General features: G+C 36.6%; 1 protein-coding gene across 4 annotated transcripts in view; it reads left to right on the top strand.

Annotated features, from left to right (window-relative positions):
• Window positions 1–619: 619 nt before the first annotated feature.
• Window positions 620–16,304, top strand: part of FMN1 (formin 1) — a 179,480-nt gene continuing 163,795 nt past the window's right edge. For 3 of the 4 annotated variants that reach the window (XM_051791773.1, XM_051791770.1, XM_051791771.1), the window contains exon 1: window positions 628–922. The gene's annotated coding sequence lies outside the window, so the exon portion shown is untranslated. Of the gene's footprint in view, window positions 923–16,304 lie in introns of all 4 variants that reach the window. The other variant, XM_051791775.1, reaches the window with a different exon arrangement.

Raw genomic sequence — 16,304 nt, 5'->3', positions numbered from 1 at the left:
TTTCTCCCAATTGTATTGGTTACTAGAAATATTTTAACCCTAACTCTGTTACGTCTGAATTGTCTCTAATATTTTTACCTAAGTAAGTTGTTCCAAAGACCTTTTGCTTCTTTTATGGTGTCCTCTAGAATGGAAAACTTTCAGAGAACAGTAGAAGGAAGGTTACTTGTAGAAAAGTAACATTCAGACCAATAAACTGTCCTTGCTCCATCTAAAACTCAATTCTTTGAAATAGCTAGGTATTTTACGAGGTGGTTTAGGAATGCGGCTTGTATTTACCTCTCTAAGCAGTGCTAAGAGTAAAGGGAAGGATTCCTTGTCCTCTAATGTCGCAGCTGAGAGTTATGTCTGGCTTGCTTGAGGGCTGTATTGCAATCACTGGGGTGAGCGGCAGGGACAGGATTGGCAGCGATGCTCTTCCAGGAGCAGAACAGATTTGACGGATTATGCAACGGCTGTTAATGACAAAAATAAGCAGGCTGACGCCTTGATGCGTTCGCTCCCCGCAAGCCCCCGCTCTGCCGGAGAGCCCGTCTGGTGCCGCGCTGAGCGGCGCAGGAGCGGGGCCCTCCCGCCGAGGGCCGGGCCGCAGCGGCGCCGCCCCGCGCGCCCCGAGGGCCCCGTGCCCGCCGCCGTGCCCCGCGCGGAGCGTCCGCGCGCCGCCGCGCAGCCCGCCGATTGGTCAGACGGCCTGTCAGTCCTGACGCCCCCCCACCGGGAGCGAGCGGCGGGGCGCGCGCACAGCGCGGGGCTCCGCGCCGGGAATTAGCCGGGAGGCGGCAGCGGTCGGGGGCAGGAGGGGGGGGTGGCCGGGAATAGCGCGGGGCAGCTGCAGTCCTGCAGCTACTCGGCATCTTGTGTCCTCCCCTGCGCCTGAAACAGCAGCAGGAGCATCGCAGCCCGGGGCGCTGTTTCTCGCAAGGTAATACTCCTTCGTTCGCTTGCCCACCGCTCTGCCCGTCTGCTCCGTTCCCCGCAGTGGCTCTGTCGCAATCGAGTGGATTACAAAAGAAACCCACTAACTCAAGACTGCGGGAGGGGGTCTCTTTAGTCCTCCTTAGCATCTCGTCTGCTCTCTCGGTGGTTATTTTTAGATAGCTTCTGCGGGATCACGAGGGCTGGGATCTCTTAGTTTCTCTTGCAGTCCTAAGAAAGTCGGTAGCTTTCCTCCTTCCCTCTTTCCTGCCTGGGCTATTAGTGTAAATTATTACTGAATTACTTCCCCCCGCCACAAAATGACTCTTAAAACTCTTTTTCTTCTAGTCTGATGTGCGAGATACGTACAGATAAGCGGGGAATGCGGATTGTTATAATTCTGTAGCATTTGATGGGTGCAAATGCTATCAAATGCGCTCAGGAGGGCAGATGAGTGGGAAACACGTGATTAATATTTACAGCGTTCAGACAGTCTGTTACTCGATGTCGCAAAGCTTATCGGAGTCACCGCTGCAGATGAGGTTAATGAACTGTTACCCTGCGTTAGAATGCGTTTGTGTACTGACATCTGCTAATATCTTTTACATACAGGAGAAGGACACATACTGACGTTCTGGAGAAACCCTTCTCTTGCTGTTTTGCACACTCTCCTTTCTTCGAATGCAATATTAAATCGCATTATGATACAACAGAGAGTTGGTCTGGGAACTGTATATAATTAGTTCTTCCAGCTGTCCCATAGTCTTGTCTTGTGATACTTGTTTTCTCAAGAGTGTAGCAGGAATCATAATGAGTCCTTACTTTTCTTGTAGCTTCACAGAAAATCAATCGATTTTGAAAAGTAGCTGAGAAATTACGGAGAAGTTTTGGTTATGTTTCTGGTTTTAGTTATTTATTTTCACCCATCCTTTGAATTGTTCATGATGGTTTAATAATCATTTTACTTGTAGAAATGTCTTGTGCAAGTGTTATCATTAAACCATTCTGTACACATTTAAAGATATCTCTACAAGTATACCAGTAGTATTCCTATGAAGTTTAGGTAAATCGCACATAATATTCTGACACTTTCACCTTTCAGGTAGTTTGGACTGTACTTGCAGGTGAATTGGCTTGTTTGGGTTTAACTGTTTCAGCAGAAACAGTTAAACAATTTTGGATTAAATGGAGAGTGGAAGAAAGAATAACTGCTTTTTGCATTACTATGAAAAAGAAACTGTCAGCTCATAACATCATTAAATTAATTTGAAGGACTGTAGTCAGAATGTCTAGAGATAGAAAGTTGCAGTTTGGTATGAATCAAACTAACGTGTGAGCAATGGAAATTAGTTTTGAGTTCAGCCTATCTCACTAAAAGTCAAGTGCCATGAACACGCATGTTCCTGTATGGGTTTTTTAATAGATATATGTGTAAGGTGTACAGCTACATGGGCATGGGTGACTTAATCATGTAGTAAGTAGAGAACAGGACAATGTTTCCCTAACAATTTGCAACTTGTTAAGATTGAAATAGAGGCATGGGGAAAAGATTAGACTCTCTGTAGAGATTTTCTTACCTAGACAACTATTTCCAGAAAATTTGAAATTTTCCTTTCAGTTTCTGTTTACAGATTTTCCTATCTCTAAAGAGGAAGCGATAGGCAAATACCAAATAAAAATTGGGAAATATCTGTTTTTAAAAATAAATGCCAAGTAATGAGTGTCAACTTTATGCCGACATTTGTCAAGGTGTAAAAATATGGTGAAGAGACATTTCTGTCTGGGATATGAGGAACTGCAGGGTGGTTTTTTTTTGATTGGGTTTGGGTTTTTTTGTTTAACTAGGAAAAGGCCTAGGGCCTTTACGATATCGTTTAACAGGTTGATCTTTTCTTAAGCTTTGGTCCTGCTTTAACTTGCACAAATAACATGTTTGAAAATGGAACCAAAAGTCAAAAGCAGCCTATGCAAATAAACACAAATTATACTCTCTAGAGAGTGGTCAAGAGTAGGAAAAGAAAAGCAAGAACAATCATAGAGGTCTTTGTTAAGGCTTGAGGGTTGGATGGCTTTTTGCTTCTTGCTGTAGTATTTAGGAACTGAATGAGTTCAGTTCTTAAAAAAAATTTTCCATATGCCTTTGTGTTGCTGTTTTCAAAAATTAGCATCCCTTTCTCCACCCCATCTTCTTCGAATCTGAGAAAGTTAGTCAGCTTTTAATTTTTTTTTAGCTCTTTTGACATGAAATATATTGTTTTTCTACCTTTGATCTCGTATGACTTGAAAATATATATAATCTGAATGTATATTCCATTAGCTTTTAAGTATCAGGAAGAGTGCCAAAAACGCAAGAAACTGGCCATCTTGGAGTGATAAAATAGATATAACTCAGTGGACTCTGAACCTTAATCAAGTATAAATAGTTTCTAACATTTCAGCATGTTTTATATATTTAGACGTTACTCCTTGATGACAGCCTCTCTTTTTATTAACATGTCACTGCTGTAGTTTGTAGTTGTGACTTGCACATATTTGGGTGACAGTAGGAGCAAAGACTGCATTAATATTGTAGTGACCAAGCAGAAGTTTGTTCTTGTCATTTTTTGTTGACTTTTTTAAAAATCTGATTTTATGTCTAATGATCAGAATAGTTCAACCCTCCTCCGTGGCAGTGGAGTCTGTAGAGCCTGAATCTGCCTGCAATCCGAGGGAGGTTTTTTCTTTTTGCCTTGATCACTTAGCAGTCTCATGCCATTTCATTACATCTTTCCAGATTAATGTTTGTGATTTTGCTTGCCTGTAAGTGTTGCCAGACTAGATATATGTGGGGATAATGGAGGGTTTAGTATCTCCACAAGACCATATATGTTTTGTTGATTTGGGCCCTTAGAAAATTACATAGGGCCTTTAAATTCTTATTATTGAATTGCTTCTGTCCTCCGTTTAGAGAGTCATTGAGTCTTACAGATTATTTTAAATGGCACTATTAAAATCTTGAAGTAAAATCAGTATTTATTATGTTAAGATTTAAGTTGACCATTTTCTCAAAGACATTCTTTTTATCCTGCAGTATTGTAAACTTATTACATTGAAATATTGTGTCTTCATGTGTTAATCTTATTGCTTTTTTTCCCCATGAGGGGTTTCATGTTGCTTAAGTTATAACCCCCTTGGGGGATCTATGCAACCTGTTTAATCTTAAAATAATTTGAGTTTTATAAACCCTTTAAAACATTATTATTGGTAAAAGTGCATTTGGTGTTGACAGACTTGATGAATTTAATAAAAATTCTGTGTTCCATGATAGGACACAGACCAAGAAAATTGCTATGACATATAAACAATTAACCATTTTCAAGACTTTTAAAAAGGTTAATTCATTTGCACTTAGGACTAGTAAAGCAGACTAAATGTATATCTAAACCCCAGTACTTAATATTCTTACTTGTTCAACGGGCCTTTGGAAAACCTATAATCTCTCCTAGCAGTTGGATTTACAATTTTTTTGTTAGTTGTAGTCATATGTCAAAACCATTTAACTATGGATGAAATTCTACTAGAAAGAAGTGCTGAAGAAAACAAATGCAACCGTAGTTCTCTGATTTAACACTTTTTTGTTTGAAGTGTTAATATGATCATCTCAATTATATCCCATTTTATTTAGTACAGCCAAGGTTTTCAAAACTTGAATAATAGAATTTTTGAAACAACTCAAGATTCCTTAACAATAAAGTAATTTCAAGGCCAGTAAAATTTTTGAAGGGGGAAAAGTTAAAAATATTTCTGAATTTATTCTCAACCATTGCATTTTTTTTAAAATATGCATAGTTAAAAACAGGTTTGTTAACTTGTCAAATACATTATTCCAGAAAATTGTTCTTGATTCTTAAAAACTTACTAGGGGGCAGTGTTTTTGACCTTTAGTTACAGAAAAATATATTTAAAACCTGCTGGATTTTATGGAGAGGTTCTTTTAAGGGTATAAAATGTTGTTATGAGAAGTTTTTTTAATTGCTGTTATTATTCTTTAAATTCTATTTCTTTTTTGTCTTCAGCACTGAAGCCTCCTTAGCACTTGCACCTCCTTTTGCACCTGGAATTGCTTCCCTTGCTCATGAAATAGCTCAAACATTTGCTGTAACATAGCCTTTTAGTTTTCTTCTTTGCTTTCCTTAAATACTGTATTGACTTTAAACTTCGGAATATATGGGCCATGTATGTCTCTCAAAGTGATGTTTGGTGAAAGATCTTTGATCCGAAAGGCTGTGTACTAAATGCTTCATTTAAATATCATCATGACACTAACAAGCATAGGCATTCAATAATTAAACAAATAAAAATGTACTTTCTTGCTTTAGAGAACTTAAAGATATTAATACAATACAGAACAAGATGCAGTTCTTTTTGAAATGTTGGCTGTCTGGACAGGCAAAATTAAAGCTTTTGGATAAAGATTAACAAGACAACAATTGTTTTATTTAAAAAAGGTTTATTTAATTCATGTTGGTTTTCTGTAGAAATATCCTATACTTGCTACCAGAAGTGGAAACAAATTACTGTGTATCCTGTAAAACTTACTCATTGATAAAAAATGTTTTATTTTAGGGGGTGTATTTATCTAGGTTAAAACTGGAAAAAATCACGTGTGCAGTTTATGACCCAAGTCTAACATGTACAAATATGATATTGCAAGTTCATATCTTTCTTTCACTATTAGTATGATTTGGTTTTTGTTTTACTTTTCCTGATAGTATAGTATGTTTCTGTTGAAAGATTACGTTTTAGACACGTGAATAGAGGTCTGTACAAGCTTGTTTGGTCTAGTATAGTTTTTTGTTTGTTTGTTTATTACTCAAAAAGCAGCTGACTATTAATTAGTGCAACTTTTCATTAAGACCTCTGTAACATGAGACAAAAGATTTTTTCCTTTTGCCTGTAATTAATTTTTACATCACTATGAGAGTTCACCTGAGTATTAGCCACAATCCCCTGTATACATGGTTTTCTATTTTAAGTTACAAAATTTCATTGAGAGTATTCATCTTAGGTACAAAAAAGATGTAGGGAAGGTGTTAGTGATGTTGTAGGGGAGGCTTATTTGTCTGAATAAGGTATATATATTATATTAATGCAACATCAGTAAAGCCCAGAATATCATGTAATTCTGTTATTGAGGAGTGAACTCTGTCTTTATTTTAAGATAGATTAAGTAATTCTAAAATTTATTTTAATTTCCAGATTTGGCAAAATACTCTTTTCACAGAATATTCTGAGTTGGAAGAGACCCTCAAGGATCATTGAGTTCAGCTGTTAAGTGAGTGGCCTGTACAGGGACAGAACCCACATCCTTGGCATTATTAGCACCATGGTCTAATCAACTGAGCTAATCACAGGTTTTCTTAACAGCAAGGAGAGTTTGGGGTATTGTTTGTTTACTTCCTTGTTTATAAGTATCTTTTGAATCCCATTGAATCGTAACAGTTTGAGTACGTATCTTCTGCATAAGGTGAGAGTGTAAGTTCCAGTTGCCATGATAATATTGTACTTGATACCTTCTGAATTTTGGATAGATATGCTCAACAGATTTTCATTTTCTGTATGTGGTAAGAAATGAAGAAGACATGGTCTGGAATATGGTGAAGATGTCTTTGGTCTTCACTGAGGAAGGCAGAAATTAACTGCTGTGCTGGGTTGGACTGAGACCTAGGCCAGGAGGGCAGCCTCATTCTTGGAAGTGCTGTAATATCTGTTAGCTCCAGGAATCTTCTTTAGAAGAGAAGATATGGGAGTCAGTGTTGGTATTTGAAGCAGTCTGGCTTGTATTTCATTTATCATGCAAAATAGAGCTCCTTTCTGTTTAATCTGTCATGTAAAATAATCTTGTTTTTCTGAAGCTCAGTTAAAAAACCCAGCAAGACTGATTACTACCAGCTACATTAAAGTTGTTCAGGCGTTTTTCATTATAAGACTCTCAGTTATAACTTTGTGACACTTTGATTATTTCAGCTTCAATTGTCCATACCAAATACTGCCTCCTGAAATGTTTTTCCTTAGGAAATCTCAGTAAAATATTAAGATGGAGAGGTGGGGTGAGAAATGACAAATATAACTTTGTGCTATAAGCTACTAAACTCATTTAAAATCTTTAAATTCTATAAGAGTTGCTGTTGCTGTCACTTAAGAAAATCTCCCTTACTTATACGGCTGTGAATTTTGGTAATGACATTTTGCTTCAAATTCTATATGCTGGACGTATCTTTCTCTGGAATGTACTGTTTTTAGTGGTACTTTGCATTCCAGAGGCAAACTGAAAAGAATGTTTTTTGTGATATTTTCCTTTTAGTTTGCCTCTTCAGCAGTCAGAAAACTCTATTCTAGTCCAAAAGAACTGAAAGAAGGACAATAGACTCATCTGCTCCCTTGGTTTTTTTCCCTGCCAAATGCCTAGGAATGAGATGGAGAGTGTAAAAACCTGACCGAAGTGTAGAGGGATTTTATTTGTTTGTTTAAAAGCATTATTTCTTGAAATAGTCTGTTTCAAACTGGCTGTTGCTGTGTTGAGAGCTATTTCTTCAGGATATGTGTGCAGATCGCCTTTGCTCTTTCTCTCCTTTAATGTCTGCTGGTTTGCTAGTTAATGTACTTACTACATTAAAGACTTTTCATATTTATAATAGCCATTGCATATTTTTTTTATTAGCAACCTCTTAAACAGTGAAATCATTGAATTTGTGATGGAAATCTCATTTGGTAACTTCTTCTGAGTTAGTCATCTTTGTCAAACAGATTTTGGGCATTTTTGCAGTGTGTGGTTGAATTCTGCCAACACAGTTTCATGAAGACATGTTGTGTGACATCTTTGATTTTTTTTTTTTAACTTACTGACGCAGTTGTGCCAGGAAAAAAATACAGACTGCTTTGCTAAATTGAAGTAGGCTACACTGGATGAGAATTTTCATGTCAGTCTCCTTTGGGGAAGACAGGTCTGTTTGCTTTCTGAAACTAAAATTGCAAAAGGTGTATTAGCACAGATAAAAATTTAAAAGAGAAGAAAAAAATCCACTTGCACAAATTATATTGTATATTTCCAAATAATTGCAGGTTATATTCAGAAAGTACTGTGAGTAAGAAACAAATGTATTACTTGCTATCAGAGTTTCCATTAGCGTCTGCTGGTGCTTCCAGTGCACTTCCATTTCAGTTTCCTTAGTCATAATACTGTTTGCTTCTGCAGGGTTCAACTCATGCCCTGACAAAGCTCTTCAACAGAACAGAATTATGTCTTCCTTGAATCACTAGTTGTTCCAAGCCTTTATTTCCTTCTTTGTACTCAAGTTCAAATGTAGACCTGACAGGAAATTATTTTCTTCTGAAAGAAGAAATGATACATTACATTTCTTACTCAACCTGCAGTGTAGTAGTAAAACTCTTACCTGGATATTTAAAATAAATATTAAAAAAATAGAAACTTTAAGTATTACATGCCCTTTTTTTTTTAAATTTCCCCTACTCTTTTTACTGTTCAAGAAAAGTGTTATCCAGGATTTTTTTAAAGATGTATTATTTATTTATTTATTTTCCATCAGTTTAATTTTTTCTAGTGTTGAAAAATTCAATGGCTGTTCCTAATTTTTTCCTTTTTTAAATTTTATACTTAAATATGTCAGAAAATGGGTTTGAGGAATTAGAGGAATAATCCTATAAATTTTTACATATTTCTTAGCAGTTTCTATGTGTGCTCCATGGTTCTCTCTTCTTTTGTTCGTTTTCCTTATTCCTGTTCTGTCTTTTGTAATAATGCATTAACAAGCCAAATTGAGTTTTAAGTCTTTGACCCTCTTAACATTTCTGTGAAATGATAATGTTCTGTTTCAACTGTAATCATAGGCAGAATATAGTGTTTTAAAAGAGCTTTCTCTACGTCATCTTCATTGCAGTCTCATTGTTAAAATGTACATCAGCTTTTAGATAAAATATAGATATTATAAAGCCTGTAATTATCACTCATTTCAACATTATGACTCTGTATAATCTCATGTGTAGCTTCCTCTTTTGTTAATGAACAGCAATGGATTGTTGTTCACAGAATGTGAAGAGAGTGATACAAATGACTTCCTTAACAAAATTATGAAAACTGCAATACATTTTCATGTTTTACAGGTCATGGGCAAAAAGTTGGGATATTATTTGTGTGTTATAAGAGATTTCAGTAAGATGCTTAATCTAGATGAAAGATGTATAAAATATTATGTGAACTCTGAGATGCATTAGGTGACAAAATTTAACAGGAAATCTAAAAGTGCATGTTATCTGGAGATTATAATTGCTTTTCATATGTGTTCCATCTATTCTCATCCAAGGTAGTTTTAATACAGAAAGGGTTCTTTTGTCATATGATTACCCTACATCCATTTCTTTGATTCCTGTTGTATAGACCAGCTCACCAGTTAGAAATTATTTACCAAGGCTGTCTTGTGGCCTCAGAGAGCCTTGAGAGCCTCTGAGAATCCAGAAGCATTTGTTTGTGGTGGTTCTTCACATATGTGGCTTTAATGGGGAAGTACTGGAGTGAAAATGAGACTTTGTGGTTGCAGAATTTAAATGTCCTGGTCTTGTCGTATGTTGATATTGCACTCAATATTGCACTCCAGTGTTGATATTGGAACTCAATAAGAAAGAAGATAGTTTACTTATTTATGCACTCAATTCTGTTGTTTTAAAGGCTATATAAACTACCTGGCCCATCTATACTATGCTAATGGCCATTTAAGTTTACCTTGGAAGGTGCATTTGGCTCTAATGCATCAGAAGTGCTGGGTAACCTGGAGTTTCTGTTAGTGTTGCAGGAACACCATTAGTTCAGCTAATTTGCTGAAGCCTGTTAACAGTTTGTGAATCAAGGGATTCTGCCTAATATAATGTCCTACAGGTCTGAAATGTCATCTTATATTTGCATACCTTTTAATCATAAGCAATGGGAAATTTCCTTACAAAATATTAAAATCTGTACTTTCTAGTCAAGGCTGATCTAGCAGAAAGAAGTTCTTCATGCTGGTCCTGCCTAGGCTAACACACGTTACTTCAGAAGTGTTAGTCTGTAAAAGCTGTATTGAGTAATTTTTTTGTGTTGGAAGAAAGATCAAGAATTATTTGGCACAATATTTTGCTGGAAGTAGGTACAAAGAGTGATATGGTAACATATATTCTTTAAAGTTAGTTTCTGTTCTGGGGATTGGAATTTTTCCATTTTTCAGAAAGATGGGCATGCTAGAGGAGCACTTACAGGAAAATATCTTGCATTGTTGAGATGGACTATTGGTTTGTCACTAGAAAATGGGTAATGATTTGACTGCTCAAAGTTTTGTATTTGAGAAGAGAGGTTTCAAGCATGTATTTATGTCTTCAGAAATCTTTGATTAGCTTCTGGCATTTTACAATTAAAGGAGTGTTCTCCACATTCTGCTGGCCACTTTAACATCTTCCCTCCTTGTTTTTCTCTTTTCTATTTTGAGCTTCTATTTCCTGTCATTCTGTCTTTCAGATACAAAATCATATAGAAAAGGGTCAGCATTAAAAGATGGATATTAAGGAGTATAATTTAAATAGGGGTTTTTTAAGTTTGATAGTTGAATTTTAATAGGGATTACAACACAAATATCAGGAGAAACATTTTTACAGGAAGCATAATGCTGGAAATCCTCTTTTATTTTTTGGGGCCATGTATCTCCTGTAAAATGGAAGCTACTAACACAGGAGTATGTCAGCCTTTTCTGGAAGGAATACTGTGGAGAGCTAAGCTGTTTTACAAGCAACCCTTATTAAGAACTGCACTGCACAGGAAGGATCAGTTTCAAGGACACCATTGACATAATATACATCTCATCATAGGAGCAAAAATCTGAATAAAGGGACTTTCTTTGTACAACTGAAAATATTTGTCAGGAATTGTGATCTTTTCTAGAGAAGATCACTGTACTAAAAATATTTTATTACTCAGAAACAACACTCTTATTGACTTCAATAGAAGTCAATAATTTCTGTATAATTCTAGTTTTCCATTCGGGGCATCTTTTAAACATTTTTAAGGCCAGGTGGTGTGAGTAATATGTGTATTTTACGTTTGTTTTCCAACCTGACTAGTCAAACATAACACACATTTTTAATATAAATGGTGAGCATTAGTTCTAAACCCCAGAGTATCATCCCTGCTTTCTTCCGTCTCCTGTGCACTAAAAAGGTAATAAGCATATTTGCAGCTATTTCAAGGCAGACAGTGGTCTATAAAGCTCCAGAAACAAGTTTGGAGCAGTTTAGCTACTGACAATGTATTTGTTTCTAGTGAGGCACCATCATGTTATTCAGTCCACCATAAAATTTTAAACCAAATTTTAATTAACTTTACATGCCTTGTGTAGATTATCTTTTTGTTAAATTATGGCTTCATGTTTCAAGAATTTGGATGTCCTCATCTTCAGATCACAAAGATGATGTATTCGGAGAGCGGGGTTTCAGATTTTTTTGTTTCATGGACTTGGTTCTGAATTTCGTGGTTGTTGGTGTGGAAATAGTTTGAACAGAATGACACAGCCAAAGGTTGCATTTATGGTTAAAAATTGGTTTTGGTATAAAAAGCTCTGCATTGAGAATTAACTTAAAGACTTTCAACCCTGTGTTTTGTGTTACTGCTTTATGTTTCATCTGAATTTGTTGGCAAGGCTGTAATATGCTTTAATACTTCCCCTGTACCATTGCATGAGATCTGAAATTTAATAAAGCAGTTCTCTGTCTGGCGTAGACTCTGTTTTGTATTCCTTAACACTCTCTTTGCTACTGTAGATCAGTATTGCAAAGTTGAGAAGAGCAGTATTTGCTATTGCTAACTATGCACACTATCATTCTAACCATTATACAAATACTTAAATGCTCTAATTTTGGTGGGATTTTTGCTTGTGGTGTTTGGGGTTTTTTTTTGTTGTTGTTGTTTTGCTTTGTTGTTGCAACAATCTGGGAAATACAATGTAGGCTTAGAGTTGGAAACTTCATGTTATGAAATTTTTTTTATTTACGTCTAAACTGCTGCAAAGAGCTGTAATATTTTGTCCTTACGAAGAGATAATAACTTTTTATCTTTCTAATGATAATATTTGTAAGTCAAATGATAATTTGAAAGAACCTTGGAGAAACATGAGATTTTAAGCAGAAGAAGAAAATGATGGAGTTTGTCTCTACTTCTATCTATCAAACAAAAGAAATACTATGGTAGTTTCATTTCGGTTTCTTCGAGCTTGTGATGTAGAACAAGCTCTTCTGTTCAAATTTTTGCTACCTTTCCTGTACCACACTTTTTCTATCGTGATGTGTTAATTAGCTGCATAACAGCACAGAAAGTTAGCCATGGTGTGCTCAGAAACAGGTTGTCACTTAATGACAATTAGATACTAGGGAGAGCTGGGAAAGTTAGGAGTTTCAGTTCTTGCTTATGTATCAGGGAAAGGAGGAAGACTATCTGTCCTGCAGAGCAGTAAATGGTGCATCCTCCTAGAGAGAAAGAACTGCAGCAGTGGACTCCTGGCTTTCTAAGAGAACATTTTGAACAGCAAAATGAATAGATGTGTTGCTGTTAGACTTTGAGGGCCACTAAATCTGGACATTTTTTGTTGTTACACTAAAAAAAAGTTCCATCAACAGAGCAGGTTTGCTTCTCAGCTGCCTATTTAACACTCTCAGGTGTTCTTTCCAGTTTTTAGATATCTCTGAGTAGTTGATTTTCTCCTTGAAGCAGTATTTCTCACAAACCCATTGCTCTGCTACTACTCATTGGAAAGTTGCACGAGAGAAACAATTGGAAATTATGCTGAATATTGCTTTCATTGCTCCGCACTATATCTGTAGTTAAAATTTTACCTGTGTGTGCTTTGCCTGAATGTGGCTTTAATTTACAACAGTTCACTCCTTGTAGTGAGGTTTGCAATGGAAATAATTTTATAAACGGATTGCAAAGTGAACAGAGAAGTTGGGGGCAGGTATTGTAATTATATTTGAAAGTCCTTAACCAGTTTTCTTCTTTGACATAATTCTTCTGATGGTTTCTTCTAGTGCTTCTACTTCTATAGCAGGGAGTTCACTTCTTTGTTTTCTGATGGAAGATTATAAAAAGGTTGAATAAGGTGCTGAAGGCAGTGAAATTAAAAGGTTTTCTTAGTAATGAATGTATCTATTAATAGAAATAAGCTTCAAAATACCAGTAAACAGTGCAGCACATGGTATAACATTATCTTTTAAATCAATGGAAGTTTAGATACAGAATATGTCATTGCCCTAATAGTAAAAAAATCTTCTTTCTCTTATTACTATTGTTACTATTACAGTTTTTTTCTAAAAATTCACTTTTAATGCTTAATTTCATAGTCTATGTAAATCTTTTCATCATAAGGAGGTGAGTTATGTTCTATTCATGGTGATTTTACATTTTAATGTGTCAATATGGGTGCACCAAATCCATTGTTTATTTTGGTGTAATTAAGAAGATATCTAATAGGATGTAGCCTTTAGACCAGGTTTAAACTGGCATAACAATTTGTTATCTTTAAAAAAAGAAAGTTCAAAAGATGTATTTATTTCTAACTGAAAAAGAGCTTTTAATTGCAATATGTTTTAAGAAGAACTGTAGGTCTCATTTCAGTAACGTAATGATTCTGAATTCAGATTAGATTAGGGGAGCTGCTTGTGTTTTGGGAGGGGCATAGCTTACCAAATCTGTGCAGCAGAGGCAAGGGCTAGCTAGTTCTCTCGTTTACACATACAGTCTTTTGTCCCAAAAATCCCCAAACCAAAAACATGCACTTTACCAAGAGTAATGTACTCTACAGAATGGATCTGACTTGGACCTGATAAAACTATAGATGTCATTTGAGGATATGAAATTTGATCATAATGTCTGGGTCTATAGCTACTGGGTCTGTAGTTTCCATGATGCTATTTCCTCGTAATCACTTAATCATATTTTAGTGAGAAATTACCATGCCAGTTGAGGTGAAAAAGAGGAACAGATAAAATAATTCAGACTACTTTAACGCTAAGGGTTTTCTCCTAGATAAGACTGTGAATACACATAATGCAAACTGTTTTATTCTGCATATTGATGTTCTGTGTATTGCGTCTGTTATTTTCTGAATCAAATGCTTTGACAAATACTTTGATGTGATGCATCATCTTTCTTAAGTCAATATGAAACATACAGTTGGTCTCCTTGGGATATGCACCCTCACTTTGTCTAGTTTTTTGCCAGTTACCTATTTTTTCTTCTTCCTAGTTGAACAGCTCTATGTTGCCAGTGAACCAAACAGACTGTGCCATCCGTTTCCTTGCTAGTAACTCCCTTGATATTCTTCTAAGTAATGTTCTCTAAGTAAAAAGTGACTCAGCATACGTTAGCTGTGACTGCTGAGACATTTATGGAAATGTCCACAAGTTAAATAGCTCATATTTCATGGATGTCACCACAGTAGATTACTTAAGTGGCAATTTTGTGCTATGCTGAGCTGATGTACTGGCAACCTGCTGCCATAAAATATGTTCAGTACTTCTTGCCTGAAGAATTAGTAGGTTTAAGACTGCTCCTCTTACTTCTGTGTGTAGAACCACTCTTGGTTGCATCCGCCAGTGGCACACCCCCACTGTGGCTGCATCATCACTGTATCCTAGAAGAGCAGCAGGCCTGCACAACTGGAGACAAAGAAGACTAGAGGTGAGGCTGCTCTTTTTGGCAGTACTCAGCCTTGTCCATATTCAAACTCCAGGCTCAGACAATGAGTTAAAACAAGAATACAAGACGAAACAAGATGGCATATTTTTCTCAGAAGCTTCTGTGGGTCTATGAAACAGCAATCTGGTCTTCAACAGAAGTGCTGACTAAAGGTTTTGCACCTTTCCTACCCCTTCCTGCAGGACTCTAAGGAATTCTAAGTAATTTTGCCAATGGCACTAAATTGGGAGGAGCTGTCAACTCCCTTTAGGGCAGAGAGGCCCTGAAGAGAGACCTTGACAAATTAGAGGGCTGGGCAATCACCAACGATATGAAGTTCAACAAGGGAAAGTGCCAGAATCTGCACCTGGGGTGGGGCAACCTTGGTTGTGTATATAGACTGGGGAATGAGGGGTTGGAGACCAGCACTGTCTAAAGGCACCTGGGGGGCCTGGTCAATGGCAAGTTGAATATGAGTCAGCAGTGCCCTGGCAGCCAGGAGGGCCAACCCTGTCCTGGGGGGCACCCAGAGCATAGCTGAACATTAGAACAGGCTCCCCAAGAAGTGGTCACAGCATCAAGCCTGAGTTCAAGAAGTATTTGGACAATGCTCTCAGGTACATGCTGTGACTCCTGGGCTGTCCTGTGTAGGGCAGCAGTTGTACTCAGTGATCTCAATGGGTCCCTTCCAACTCAGCATATTATATGATTCTCTGAAATGTGTTACATAGTAATATGGCAGCTTCCTTTTAATTATTGTTGCCTGAGGCTAAGTTTAACTGCTTTAAAATGATGAAAAGTTATGTTGTATTTATGCTTTTTAAGTTGAAAACTGAAATCCCTGCATTTTTCAATGTAGAAAAGCCTTGGAGCAGCTTTCTGTCCCCCTGGGTTTTAGGCCTTTCCCTGATCCTTATGCATTTCTTGGTGAACTTCAAATTTGTCCACTTTAATTGTGGTAGCAGAGTTCCTTCTGGATAAAAAACCAGTTTAGAGCTCAAAAGGAGTAAATGAACTTCTATGATGTATCAAAAGAATGTAAACATATCTCATCTGTAGCAAGAAAATACAATAACAAAGTTAAATAAATCTGCCCATAGTAGTACGATTACAGTATTGCATGTTGAATCAAAATACATTTATGTAGTACCTATATGCTAGAAAGTCAACAGAAACTTTTTTTTCCTTATTCCAAGTTTTCTTGATGTCATGGCACTTTCACAGAAAGAAAATCTTCAGCCTTGTTTACTTTTCACATTTTCCTAGCAAATAAAGCAGCAAGACCTAATTACATTGTGATGGTGTTATGTTGAGTAAAAGGACAACAGATATGCTTGAATGGTTCTTTTTACTAAATGTTCAACAGCAAGTTAACTTTTAACAGAGGGAGAGCAATAGATTCCACTGTTCAAAAGTAAAGTTTGTATGAAATGGGTGTTTAGTGAATATCTTGTGATCTTATTGAAGAACATTGGCTGAGAACCCTGGAGACAGAGGGATGATATATGACAGAAGGATTATGACTCCAACTATGATTGTTAGCAATGTCATTCTTTTTGTGTCAGATTTTTCAAGGTAAAAGATTTGTATCAGAGGATAGTGAAAGAAGATTATGCTTCTGCAGGCTTGTTATTTGTCATATTAA

The sequence above is a fragment of the Manacus candei genome, unplaced genomic scaffold, assembly GCF_025592945.1.
Source record: "Manacus candei isolate 608988 ecotype Guabito, Panama unplaced genomic scaffold, ASM2559294v1 h1tg000033l, whole genome shotgun sequence".
Lineage (NCBI taxonomy): Eukaryota > Metazoa > Chordata > Aves > Passeriformes > Pipridae > Manacus > Manacus candei.
The sequence above is the reverse complement of the archived record's forward strand: the minus strand, read 5'-3'. Positions and strand labels throughout refer to the sequence as shown.